Below are 15,162 nucleotides of genomic sequence, written 5' to 3'. Positions count from 1 at the left end.
GACATGGTAACTTCGTCAAACCAATTCGAATTAATTCTGCTAGCTCATATGGTAAGACAAAGAGCTGATTTCTGTGGAACATCTCCTTGAAATACTGTACTGGATCCTGCGACTTCGATTTTGCAGAATGAGCCATTATTATAAGTAGTATTCCCAGCGTGACTTGCTCCTGCTTTGCATTAGAAAATTGTTCATAGAGGAATGTGCATTTGAGCTCTTCGTATATCTTACACTCTCCTGCAATCACTCTCATTCTCATGGTCCCCTCTTCTCTGAAGTGTGCACGGACAAAGTTTATCTTTAAAACATTTGGCCACGATCTTGCTGATGCTTCTCTGAACTGCTGGATCCAATATTTCGGGACTGACATAAACTGCCTTCTAATCTTTTCGTCGTTAACGTCACGCGGTCGTAGATCAGGTTATCAGTGAACGTCAAAGAGTCTTTTCTCCTCTAATGGGACATAATCTATCCGTTAGTTCCTGTAATCACTCTTCTTCTCGACTTTTCTCTTGTCCCTTCTGTTTATCTCGTTCTCTTTTTCATTACTGCTCTAGTTTCAATTGCTTTCTTTTTCTTTTATTCCTGCATGAAACGTTTCCCTATTCCTTCGGTTGATGTGGACCAGCTTCTCCTTGAATTGGACTAAGTCTCTAATTTTTCTATGCTCTCATAGGTCTGCAGGTAGTGTTCTGTCGGATTTTGTTTTATGATGTCCTGATAACTGCTCGTTGACAGTGATTAACATTCTGACTTGCTCTATGACTCTGCTCTGAATCTTGGTGTCAACGTCTCTCCTTAACTTACCTGTGTGTCCTTTCGTATTCTCCATCAACGTCTCTATCATCGCATCAACATCTTGCGCCTGTTCATCTATCTCCACTGTAAAGTACTTCTGTACTTCGGTAATATGACTATCAATCCTTTTACGTAACAATTTAACTTGTTTCTGATATTTCTTTACATAAGCGTCGAGTTTCGTTACTGCCCTGACTTGTTCTTTTATCATTTTGCTTAGATTGTCAAACTGCTCCTTATTTTCTTCAAAATAGATTTCCCTTTTTTAAATTGTTCCCCACTTTTCTGGAAATTTTCAATTACGAAACTTCACAGATCGAATGCTGACAGTTGTTGATGTGTGGGCTCACGAGTTACGTTACTTTGTGCTTCGTTTTCATGGTCTGTTACTTCGGATGCCTCCCGTTACTCACGCAATTTTTACATCGTTTTCGCTCATAAATCCAACTTCTGATTTTTCCTCGTTATTCTGTGCCTGACTTCGTTCAATGTCATTTTGTAACACTTCGCCCAATGGCTCACTGAAATTTACATGTTGAAAATTCTCTTGTTGTACTTCCATATCTTATCTCCTATTCGTGAATTAACCTGAACTTCTCTCTCTGCTTTGCTCATCATCGCTAAATTTCTAGTTTTTGACGTGCCCTAACAGATATCTCTAACTTTAATTCTTATAAGGCTTGGTTGAAACTCGCTAATCATCAGTAAAATTGTTCAGACGTGACCTACACAACTACAATTCATGTCTGTCCTAACACAACACACACAAAAGGTACATAGAAAATAAAAAACAAATGTAATCCTGTACACACGTTCAACAGAGATCTTCAGCTGGACGATTGACATTCACTAGCCTCCTCTTCTTTCTGGAATAAAACATATGAAATGGATAAGCACTAGCGACTTTCTTCTTTTTGAGTCATCAGTATTCTTACTGATTTGATGCGGCACCCCACAAATTCCTTTCCTGTACCAACCTCTTCATCCCAGAGAAGCATTTGCAACTTACGTCCTGAATTATCTGTTGGATGTATTCCAATCTCTGTCTTCCTTTACACTTGTTACCCTCTACAACTCCCTCTAGTACCAAGGAAGCATTACCTAGTGTCTTAACAGATGTCCTATCATCTTATCCCTTCTCCTTATCAGTGTTTTCCACATCTCCCTTTCTTCTCCTATTCTGCGCAGAACCTCCTCATTCCTCATCTTATCAGTGTAACTAATTTTCAACATTCGTCTGTAGTATCACATCACAAATGCTTACGCTTTCTTCTGTTCCGGTTATCCCACAGTTCATGTTTCACTACCATACAATGCTGTGCTTCAAACGTACATTCTCGGAAATTCTCTGTTGGTCCATCATGGACAGGGGACTTAGGCTGCTTAAGTAATTGTCAATGTCAATGAAATTCACCAACAGCCGTGTAACTTAAAGAATTACTTTATTTTTTAAAAATTTTATCCATTTTTTGCAGCTTAAAACGTGACTGTATTCAAAACATTGGAGGTATGAATCAAACAATGCCTTCAGTTACAACGTTTTCGTGTTTTATTAACTACATGAAGCATTTCAGATCCTGTGGGTCAATCGTCAGGTGTAATTTGTCTTAATACATGTTTTATTTCTTCTCCTGAATGAGGTGAAATGCATATTCCTGTCACGAAAAGGTTTGTTAGGTTATTAATTTCGTAAGTCTAACGCGGAAAAATGTGCAAAATAGTGAACTTACCACATAATATAGTAATTATACTTTTCATTTTCCACTATTTTGCACATATTTTCCGCGTTACACCTACGAAATTCATAACCTAACATTAAACCTTTTCGTGACAGGAATATGCATTTCACCTCATTCAAGAGAAGAAATAAAACATGTATTAAGACAAATTATACCTGACGATGGACCCACAGGGTCCAAAATGCATCGTGTAGTTAGTAAAACACGAAAAAGTTGTGACTGAAGGCGTTGTTTAATTCATACATCCAATTATTTTATTTTATTTTGAAGGCTATCCTTTCAGCATTTCAATATGCCATCTTCAGGCCCCATATGAATCTCTCCAAATATATACGAAAATATATATTTGGAGACTTGATAGCACCTCATAGAATTGCTATGAAGTCTTCGAATCAAGCATTAGTGTAACGGTTGAGATCACGACAACCAGAGATCTATGGGGCTCTATATGATATTTTCGTATAATTCGAGAGAGCCTGAAGATGGCATATTGAAATGCTAAAACTGGTAGCCTTCAAAACAAAACACTATAACATCTTAAGTTACACGGCTGTTCGTGAATTTCACTGACATTGGCAATTCTCTGAAGTTTCTTTCTCATATTAAGGCATATATCTGACACTAGTACACTCCTCTTGGCCAGGAATGCCCTTTTTCCAGTGATATTCTGCTTTTGATGACCTCCTTGCTCCGTCCGTCACTGGTTATTTTACTGCCTAGACAGCAGAATTTCTTAATTTCATCTACTTCGTGACCATCATTCCTAATGTTAAGTTTCTCACTGTTCTCATTTCTGCTACTTCTCATTACTTTCGTCTTTCCTCGATTTACTCTCAGTCCATATTCTGTACTCATTAGACTGTTCATTCTATTCAGCAGCTCATGTAATTCTTATCCAATTTCTCCTAGGATAGCAATGTCATCAGCGAATCGTCTCAATGATATCCTCTCATATTTAATTTTAATTCCACTCCTGAACCTTGTTTTTAATTGCATCATTGCTCCTTCGTTTTACAGATTGAAAAATAATGACGAAAGACTATATGCCTGTCTTACACACTTTTTAATCCGAGCGCTACGTTGTTGATCGTCCACTCATATTACTCCCACTTGGTTCTTATACATAATGTATATTACCCGTCTCTCTCTATAGCTTACCCCTATTTTTCTCAGAATCTCGAATATCTTGCACCATTTTACATTACAGCACGCTTTTTCCAGGTCGACAATCCTATGAAGATGTCTTGATTTTTCTTTAGTCTTACTTCTATTATCAACCACAACGTCAGAATTGCCTCTCTCGTGCATTTACCTTTCCTAAAGCCAAACTGATCATCATTTAACACATCCTCAATTTTCTTTTCCATTCTTCTGTGTACTATTCTTGAATGCAGCTTGGATGCATGCACTGTTATGCTGATTGTGTGGTAATTCTCTCACTTGTCAGCTTTACTGTCTTCGGAATTGTGTGGGTGTCATTTTTCCGAAAGTCAGATGGGATGTCGCAGGACTCATACATTCTACACACTAACGTAAAAAGTCGTTTGGTTGCCACTTCCCCCAATGATTTTAAAAATTCTGATGGAATGTTATCTGTAGCTTCTACTTTATTTGATCTTAAGTCCCCCAAAGCTCTCTTAAATTCTGATTCTAGTAGTATCAGGATCTCCAATGTTTTCTGTACAGATTCCTGTTTATTCTCCTATCACATCATCAGACAAGTTTTCCCACTTATAGAGACATTCAGTATACTCTTTCCACATATCCGCGCTCTATTCTTCGTCTAACAGTGGAATTCCGGTTGCGCTATTAACGTTACCATCCTTGCTTTTAATTTCACCAAAGGTTGTTTTGGCTTTCCTAAATGCTGAGTCAGTCCTTCCGACAGTCATTGCTTTTTCGATTTCTTCACACTTTTCATGCATCCATTTAGTTTTAGCTTCCCTGCACTTCCTGTTTATTTCATTCCTTAGCGACTTGTATTTCTGTATTTCTGAATCGCCTTGAACATTCCTTTTCAATGTTTTCCTTCCCACCTTCTGTGATTGCCCTTTTTAGAGATATCTATTTCCCTTCAACTGTACTGTCTAATGGACTATTCTTAATTGCTGTATTTACAACCGTAGAGAACTTTAAGCGTGTCTCGTCATTCCTTAGTACATCCGTAGCCGACCTCTTTGCGTTTTGATTCTTCCTGACTAATCTCTTAATCTTTAGCCTATTCTTCATCACTACTACATTGTCATCTAAGTCTATATCTGCTCATTACTTTCCAGTATTTGATTTCGGACTCTTTGACTGACCATGATGTCATCTAACTGAAATCTACCTTTTCCAAGTATACCTCCTCCTCTTGTGATTCTTGAACAGCTATTATTTCCTGCAGTTTATTACAGAATTCAGTTAGGTTTTGTCCTCTCTAATGCCTTGTACCAAGCTCATATTCACCCGTGACGTTTTCTTCTACTCTTTCCCCTACAGTTTCATTCCAGTCTCCCATGACTATTAGATTTTCACATCCCTCTATTTACTGTATTACACTTTCAATATCGTCATACACTTTCTCTAGCTCTTCATCTTCAGCTTGCGACGTCGACATGTATACCGGAACTATCGCTTTCGGTGCTGATTTGCTATCGATTCTGATAAGAACAACCCTATCACTGAACTGTTCACAGTAATACACTCTCTATCCTACCCCCGCCCCCTATATTGATAACGAATCCCACTCCCGTTATATCATTTTTCGCTGCTGTTTATATTACCCTATACTCACACGACTAGAAATCCTTGTCTTCTTTCCATTTCACTTCACTCACCCATACTATATCTAGATTGAGTCTTTGCATTTTCCTTTTCAAATTTTCTAGTTTCCCTAACACGTTTAAGCTTCTGATATTTCATGCCCCGATTCGCAGAACGTTATTTTTTTTTGTTGGTTGTTCATGCTTTTTTCTCATGGTCACCACCTCCTTTTCAGTCCCCTCACGGAGATTCGAATGGGGACTATTCCGGATTTTTTTTCCAGTGGGTAGATAATTATGACACTTTTTCAATTACAGGCCACATGTCGTGTGGATAGACGTTATGTGTCTTTAATGCAGTAGTTTCCATTGCCTTCTGCATCCTCATGCCGTTGATCATTGCTGGTTATTCCGCCTTTAGGGGCGGTTTCCCACCCAAAGGACCAGAGAGTGCCCTGAACATGTGCACGTTCCTCCGACCTCTTCGGCAAGGCCGTCTACAGAGTGAGGGTGACTTCTTGTGCCAGAAGTCTTCGGCCACCAATGTTGATTATTAATCAAAATTTAAGTGGTGGCAGGTTTCGGACCCGGGAGCGAGGACCGCTAACATATGCAGTGCTTCTTGGATAATATGATTTGACTTAATAAATTTATGCGCTGCTTTAACTGCATTATCATACAGCTGGAATACATGAACTAATGCCTTGACAAACTTGTGTAAAGGATCTGGAACGGTAATTCAAAGTAATGACTATCTGAGCAAAGCATGTACCATGACTATTATGAGTTACTACGTAGATGTACAAAATACTTCAGAAGGATATGCGTGTGCAGCAATATTTTATCTTACAAGACGATTTCCTCCCTTTCTTATTCGAATTACAGGTGGACAACCAGTCAAAAAACTTGTTAGTCTTAAGCTCCAAAATGTAAACGATTTACTCCTTCTCTCTGCCTATCATTGTGCACTGGTCAATATGGTTGGATCTCTGTAAGGACAGTCGCATTTACTCCCGCTCCTACACTATGTGATCAAAACTATCCGGACGTCCCAAAAATATACATTTTCGTACTAGTGCGTTGTGCTGCCACCTTCTGCCAGGTACTCCATGTCAGCGACCTCAGTAGTCATTAGACATCGTGAGAGAGCAGAATGGGGCGCTCCGCGGAACTCACAAACTTCGAACATGGCCAGGTGATTCAGAGTCACTTGTGTCATATGTATGTACGCGAGATTTCCACACTCCTAAACATCCTTAGGTCCACTGTTTCCAATGCGATAGTGAAGTGAAAACGTGAAGGGTAACTTACAGCACAAAAGCGTACAGTCAGACCTCGTCTGTTGACTGACAGACCAGACACCGCCGACAGTTGAAGAGGGCCGTAATGTGTAATAGGCAGACACCTATCCAGACCATCACACAGGAATTCCAAACTGCATCAGGATCCACTGCAAGTACAATGACAGTTACACGGGATGTGAGAAAACTTGGATTTCATAGTCGAGCGGCTGAAGCCACACATCACACCGGTAAATGCCAAAAGACGCCTCGCTTGGTGTAAGGAGCGTAAACAGTGAGCGATTGAATAGTGGAAGAACTTTGTGTTGAGTGAAAATTCGCGATACACCATTTGGCGATCCGATGGCAAGGTGTGGGTATGGCGAATGCCCGGTGAACCTCATCTGACAGCGTGTGTAGTGCCAACAGTAAAATTCGGATGCGGTGGTGTTAAGGTGTGGCCGTGTTTTTCATGGAGGATGCTTGTACCCCTTGTTGTTTGGCGTGGCACTATCACAGCACAGACCAACGTTGATATTTTAAGCACCTTCTTGCTTCACACTTTTGAAGAGCCATTCCGGGAAGATGACTGCATCTATCAACACGATCGAGCCTGTGGCCGAGTGGTTACACGACAATAACATTCTGTAATAGACTGGTCTGCACAGAGTCCTGACCTGAACCCTAAAGAACACCTTTGGGATGTTCTGGAACTCCGACATCGTGCTAGGCCTCACCGACCGACATCGATGCCTCTCCTCAGTGCAGCACCCCGTGAAGAATGGGCTGCCATTCTTCAAAGAAATCTTGCAGGACCTGATTGAACGTATGCCAGTGAAAGTGGAAGTTGTCATTAAGGCTAAGGGTTGGCCAACACCATACTGAATTCCAGCATTACCAACGGAGGGCGCCACGAACTTGCAAGTAATTTTCAGCCAGGTTTCCGGATACTTTTTATCACATAGTGTATATTATTTACTTCAACCAATAGGAGCTGTCTTTACAATGCTTTAAACATTCAGTTTACCGTCACCCAGTTGTGTGTCGGAGTCTCGTGTCATACAAAGAAGTCTCATATTTCTATACCTGTTCCACTTTCTAGGAAGTTAAACAGCACGTGTTTTTCGGCGAGTTTGGACTTCCTGCTGCTTTTCATTGAAATAACAGTTCTTCTGGTACTCAGGCCATTGTGACACACACATCTCATGGGCATCGCTTATTAGAAACAAATTTTATTGTCTTGTACATCCCTGAGATGTACTCTGCATTGTCTGCCTCCAGAGGTTTGACACCAGTGTGGTTTCTTTTTCTTAATCCTGCTCAACGAAAAACTACTCAGGCCGCTTTCACCTGCTACGATTTTGCGCAAGGAGGCAAGTGGCGATACTGCAAATAATGTTGGGACCTTACTCCCTGAGGTTATATGGCCTACAGCGCATCTCTTGCCCTCAGTGGCGTCCTTCCTGCATCCACAGTGGTCTCTAATTTAAATAAGCTTGCAGTTTTGGCTAATGTAAATTTAAATCTAATTAGGCATGTGTCGGTAATCATTAGCTCTAATTCATATTTCATTATACAGTGGGGGTATATTTATTTCGATTTAGTTTGATTCTCTCCTATGGATTTTACGCAAGTTAAGGGACAGTCTGGTTAAAGTGGTTGCGCAATATTATGGAGGTGGAGATATGGCTGGTCGCATTGCTATAGGCGTGGAAACAGCTCATGATTAAAGAGATCTGGGATTACGCACGTGTATGATTTGTGAAGATATTCCAGGAATTTTCAAGGAGAAAGGAATTTTATTAAGTGGTAGAGGATGTGTTAAGAGGAGGGAAAATCGCGTTAGTAAAGGTGAGAAAGTCTCGGATGAGCATTAGTAGGTATATAGTAGGCTAGATGCAATCTTCGTGTATGACCTGCTAATAATTTTAATACTTTTGGTCTGTTGGGGCTTGTTGTTGGATAGTTAGTAGGCACCATAACATTCTGTGACAAAGGGTTTGTCTGTGGTGTTTTAGTGCTTTCGTAAGATTTGAAGATGGAAGTCAGGTAAGTACATGCAATGGGATATAACGTCGTATGATTACTGTCTGCATTTTGGCAGGATTGATATTTTGATACCAGAGTAACTGTCACTATTGGCTCCAATGCTTCTATATTTCTTGTAATCTAAACATCTACAACCAGGTTGTCTTCTTCCAGTTTTCTTCTGCGGATAATCTGTGTTAGATTTTGGAACCACGAGGTTTCAACTACCAGTTCAGATAATACAACTGAAAGCACAACCCTTCTTTTGTATTGAAATACAATGACATGCTGAAAAGTAATGCCTCTGAATTTTTTATGAGAAAACTCTTAAAGATTTTGAAATAAAACAAACGTCATTAACATTCTACGTCTTTATACTTCATATCTACATCTTCATTTCTCAACATAATCAACCTGGCGACGATCGCATTCCTCACAACGAGAGACCGATTTGTTGATACTGCCACTGTAGAATGTGTGGCATTGTTGATGGGGCCACAACTTCAAAGTCAAGTCCTCGATGGTGTTCTGTAAGTACTCGTATTGGTAACACTTCGAGCTCTGTCACACACTGAGGTTAACACTACAACTTCAGTATCAAACAGCTAAAGGAAACGCAGCGCATTTGCCTAAAATACAATGTCTTTCTATTCGAGATTTTCATCAGCGTTTTTAAATTATTTCCTTTTTCATTTTACGGTGAATAATTTCAGTATTTTCCTTGGTGTGGCTTACAACGTGATCATCGATAAAAATTTTTACGAATAGGTTTAATTCCATTGACGAGAGACCGATTTGTTGATTTGTTGATTACCCGTTCAGAAGGGTAATATCAAAGCCCTGAATGAGATTTTCACTCTGCAGCGGACTGTGCGCTGATATGAAACTCATAGCTCCACTATGGAGCTGTGAGGACGGGGCGTGAGTTGTGCTTGGGTAGCTCAGTCGGTAGAGCACTTGACCGCGAAAGGCAAAGGTCCTGAGTTCGAGTCTCGGTCCGGCACACAGTTTTAATCTGCCAGGAAGTTTCATCAAAGCCCTTTTTGTCAGAACTGGTATTATGCTCTGCGGAAAGCACTCTTGCTAATGGTATGCTGATACCATCATCGCTTATTTGTTCTGAAGAGTTTTTAATTTTTTCTTGCTCATTTAGTTGTAATGTGTTTTACATTTCAGGTATTTTATTTGTGTCAGTTATGTGGTCTAACGGCAATAATGGAGATTAAACTGCTGCAGCATGAGAGTTTACTCGTTGATTACAATGAGTTTCTCAGGTGAGCCCTGAAACATAATTTCTGGTTTTGTTTTGCCAACATTCAGCGTGCTAAGATTTTTTTCCAGAGTCGCGGCTCTCGTATCACTGTGCACATATGCACCAATGTGTCTGACGTTGACATTGCTTACGAATGCTCATATAGTGCAGCCTTCACAACCAATATTTATGTCCAAGGTGAATATTGTATTCTGTATCTCTCACAACATTCAGGAATCGAATTTGTCTTAAAACGACAGTGATCGGCATCTTCGTTCTGCATCATTTTGCGCAGTTCGTTTGTTAGCTACAGAGCTGCAGATTTCCTGGTTTTAATTCTATTGATTTGTCGGCTGGGGGAAATGAAGGGGTGAGGCCAGGAGTGTCTGTTGCAGACAGTCATGAGCTAATAATTGAGTTTTTATATTTTGCCATTTCGTATTGGCTCTGTGGCTATTTTCTGCCATTGAGTGTGTAAGCAACACACTATAATACAGTCATGATGTAAACGGTTAGTGTTGCTGCAAATTATGAGGGGTTTGTCCGCAGCTCGTGGTCGTGCGGTAGCGTTCTCGCTTCCCACGCCCGGGTTCCCGGGTTCGATTCCCGGCGGGGTCAGGGATTTTCTCTGTCTCGTGGTGACTGGGTATTGTGTGCTGTCCTTAGGTTAGTTAGATTTAAGCAGTTCTAAGTTCTAGGGGACTGATGACCATAGACGTTAAGTCCCATAGTGCTCAGAGCCATTTGAACCGTGAGGGGATTTGAGTTTTGGAGTCTGTGAGCAGTAGACAACCAATAATTGACGCAGTTTTAATTTGCCAGGATGTTTCATATCAGCGCGCACTCCGCTGCAGAGTGAAAATCTCATTCTGGAAACATTCCCCAGGCTGTGGCTAAGCCATGTCTCCACAATATCCTTTCCTCCAGGCGTGTTAGTTCTGCAAGTTTCGCAGATGACCTTCTGTGAAGTTTGGAAGGTAGGAGACGAGGTACTGGCAGAATTAAAGCTGTAACGACGGATCGTGAGTCGTGCTTGGATAGCTCAGTTGGTAGAGCACTTTCCTGCGAAAGGCAAAGGTCCCGAGCTCGAGTCTCGGTCTGGAACACAGTTTTAATCTGCCAGGAAGTTTCATATCAACGCAAACTCCGCTGCAGAGTGAAAATCTCATTCTGGAAACATCCCCCAGGTTGTGGCTAAACCATGTCTGAGCAATATCCTTTCTTCTAGGAGTGCTAATACCGGTACGGTAGCTCAGCTTGTTCGGTCAGAGGGCTGTGTGTTCTCTGTAATAAGAAAACCGAATCAAGGAATCAACGATTAACTTGAACGGATGTCTTGTACGTCCGCCGAGACCAAGGGCAACGAACTACATCGAACAAAATGAAAGCAAAAAGAAGTAGTTAGAGCGCTTGCCCGTGAAAGGCAAAGGTCCTGAGTTCCAGTCTCGGTCTGGCACACAGTTTTAATCCGCCAGGAAGTTTCATATCACACTCCGCTGCAGAGTGAAAATCTGTTTCTGGTGTATATTATTGTTGATCGTTTGAGGTAAGAATTATTGTATTTCTATCTCGGCGAATTGTTGTTTTATTTCTGATATCAGCTGGTTTCTTCATTCATTCTTTGTCTCACCGCACTCCAAGGTTTTAATTTTCTTATGCACTCGCATGTCGTGACCTATAGTTTAATAAAGAAGGTATAAGCCCATTCTCGCTCAACTCCCAGACAAACTCCACAGTACACTCAACCTGCACCACAAATACTTAGCGTGAAATGCATACGGAAAGAAAATAATCAGCTAGTAATTAGCTATAGATTTATCTTTCAGTCACATTTTGAACAAAGAAGCTGCAGACAGTGTGTCTAAATGTGCGTTTCAGTTTTCGGGGGCCTAATGGAAATTCCCGCAGTTCATACCAGCCATTGTCTGCTGTGTAGGCGTCCATCTTAATACTCCCCAGAGAGACAGTAACGTTCACCACTTGTCCCGGAAATGGAACACAGAGCCAGCAGTGGCAAACGCTAGCAGGTGACGCTGCCAGAAAGGTGATTACATTCGGTATTGTCCCGGAGTGGTCCCTGATTGCCACTCCACCGGTGCCTGTTTGTACTGAGCAGAAATGCCAGCAGTGCAAAATCGTCGGATCAATGGAACGCAACATTTATTGCACTCCACTCAGCAATAAATGTTGCCTTCCATCTATCTGTCGATTTCGCGCTGCTGGTTTTTGCGTTCAGTACAAAATCTCTTTAAGATTTCAAGGGAAAAGATATAAAAAGTGGTTGTTAGCTTGAATGCCGGCCGGGGTGGCCGAGCGGTTCTAGGCGCTACAGTCTGGAACCGCGCGACCGCTACGGTCGCAGGTTCGAATCCTGCCTCGGGCATGGATGTGCGTGATGTCCTTAGGTTAGTTAGGTTTATGTAGTTCTACGTTCTAGGGGACTGATGACCTCAGAAGTTAAGTCCTATAGTGCTCAGAGCCATTTGCTTGAATATTAGCTTTAAAAACTCGGAGAATAACCATTTCTAAATGTACCTTTAATATAAAGCTGTCCTCGCGCGCTTGATTGGTGTGAACAACCTTGTGCTTTCTTGGTCACGGCCTCATTGAACGTGGTATGCCCCAGAACTGTGAACCGACTCATCCAGCAAGTAATAGGGAGCTCTACACATACAAATAAACTTCTTGACATAAAATCACACAGAACGTTCACCACATCGGCCAGTTAAAAGTCTTTATTTTATATTGATATTCGAACACAGATTAGTTTCAGTTGGATTCATAATTGCGGTTATTAAGTATAAGTCTAACATGATGAAGCGTATTCTTTATGTCATGAAAAAGCATTATACACAAAGTAAAGCTGATAACATTTGGACATCTTGAGGATAAATCTATCCGAAACAGACTCTGAAATGCAGACTGTTTTGTGTGAGACAGGGTGGTTGGACTTTATTTCCTTCTCTTATTAAACGTCTGTTTCTCAGAGGAAAAAAAAATATTACAGTGACAGCGTCATCCAATTCACAACGGCACAGGGAGTTCATTCTACATAGTATAAACCCACAAGCAATTGAACTCTTTTGTTTCTAAGATAATCAGATTGAATTCCTTTGTCCAAAGCTTTCTATAGAACTTTGCAGTAAATGAATCTCGGAAGAGAAACTGGAGGTATTCCCAGTTAAGTGTTAAATTTATATTTTGTTGCTCGGAAACGCAGTTTTCGAGAGATGCGAAAAATATATTAAATTAACATTGAACAGTCACTTTTGGAATCGAATCATTAAGGAGGTTAAAAGGTACTTCATATGATTAAAATTGTTACTGTTAGATTCATTTAAATGCGATTTCCACATATCGCATCGTACGTCAAACAAATCCGTGAGAAACATTAGCTTCGATCACATTTATTAAATTGGTCGTCTGTCTGTAGAACATGTGCACTAAATTACAGGTTCTATTCGGAAATGAAGTATTTCTTTATACAAGGTGTTTAAAAAATAATGATCTCATTTCAGAACTCCATGTTTGTTGATAAAAAACATACGATAAACATGGGCTGAATTGCAAAACACTCACAAAATCACATACTTTTAGCTATGCTATTGCAAATGATTTATCTGTCCACCAGCAACAGAACGAACAACAGCTGCTAGCATGAGTTTCTTAGAAGTAGATGCCTTAGGGGTTGCGAAGCAACTCAAATCGCTTGATACGGGCAAGTCTTCAGGTCCAGATTGTATACCGATTAGGTTCCTTTCAGATTAGGCTGATACAATAGCTCCCTACTTAGCAATCATATACAACCGCTCGCTCACCGATAGATCTGTACCTACAGATTGGAAAATCGCGCAGGTCGCACCAGTGTTTAAGAAGGGTAGTAGGAGTAATCTATCGAACTACAGACCTATATCATTGACGTCGGTTTGCAGTAGGGTTTCGGAGCGTATACTGTATTCAAACATTATGAATCACCTCGAAGGGAACGATCTATTGATACGTAATCAGCATGGTTTCAGAAAACATCGTTCTTGAGCAACGCAGCTAGCTCTTTATTCGCGCGAAGTAATGGCCGCTATCTACAGGGGACCTCAAGTTGATTCCGTATTTCTAGATTTCCGGAAAGCTTTTGACACCGTTCCTCACAAGCGATTTCTAATCAAACTGCGGGCCTATGGGGTATCGTCTCAATTGTGCGACAGGATTCGTGATTTCCTGTCAGGAAGGACGCAGTTCGTAGTAATAGACGGCAAATCATCGAGTAAAACTGAAGTGAAATCAGGTGTTCCCCAGGGAAGCGTCCTGGGACCTCTGCTGTTCCTGATCTATATAAATGACCTGGATGACAATCTGAGCAGTTCTCTTAGGTTGTTCGCAGATGATGCTGTAATTTACCGTCTAGTAAGATCATCCGAAGACCAGTATCAGTTGCAAAGCGATTTAGAAAAGATTGCTGTATGGTGTGGCAGGTGGCAGTTGACGCTAAATAACGAAAAGTGTTAGGTGATCCACATGAGTTCCAAAAGAAATCCGTTGGAATTGGATTACTCGATAAACAGTACAATTCTCAAGGCTGTCAATTCAACTAAGTACCTCGGTGTTAAAATTACGAACAACTTCGGTTGGAAAGACCACATAGATAATATTTTGGGGAAGGCAAGCCAAAGGTTGCGTTTCATTGGCAGGACACTTAGAAGATGCAACAAGTCCACTAAAGAGACAGCTTACACTACACTCGTTCGTCCGCTGTTAGAATATTGCTGCGCGGTGTGGGATCCTCACCAGTTAGGATTGACGGAGGACATCGAAAGAGTGCAAAAAATGGCAGCTTATTTTGCATTATCAAGTAATAGGGGAGAGAGTGTGGTAGATATGATACATGAGTTGGGATGGAAGGCATTAAAGCAAAGACGTTTTTCGTCGCGGCGAGATCTACGAGTATTTACGAAATTTCAATCACCAACTTTCTCATCCGAATGCGAAAATACTTTGTTGAGCCCAACCTGCATAGGTAGGAATGATAATCAAAATAAAATAAGAGAAATCAGAGCTCGAAGAGAAAGGTTTAGGTGTTCGTTTTTCCCGCGCGCTTTTCGGGAGTGGAATGGTAGAGAGATAGTATGATTGTGGTTCGATGAACCCTCTGACAAGCACTTAAATGTGAATTGCAGAGTACTCATGTAGATGCAGATGTAGATGTAGATCTAGACGATAGCTAAATTCGGCATGAACTTCAGACAATGTATCTGCTTTTACAGATGTTGTGAGTGTTGTTGCTCCGTTCTTCGTTGGTTCTACGTCACAAGGTAAAGGGGAGACGA

This window comes from Schistocerca americana, chromosome 6, assembly GCF_021461395.2.
Source record: "Schistocerca americana isolate TAMUIC-IGC-003095 chromosome 6, iqSchAmer2.1, whole genome shotgun sequence".
Lineage (NCBI taxonomy): Eukaryota > Metazoa > Arthropoda > Insecta > Orthoptera > Acrididae > Schistocerca > Schistocerca americana.
This window is presented reverse-complemented; position numbering follows the sequence as displayed.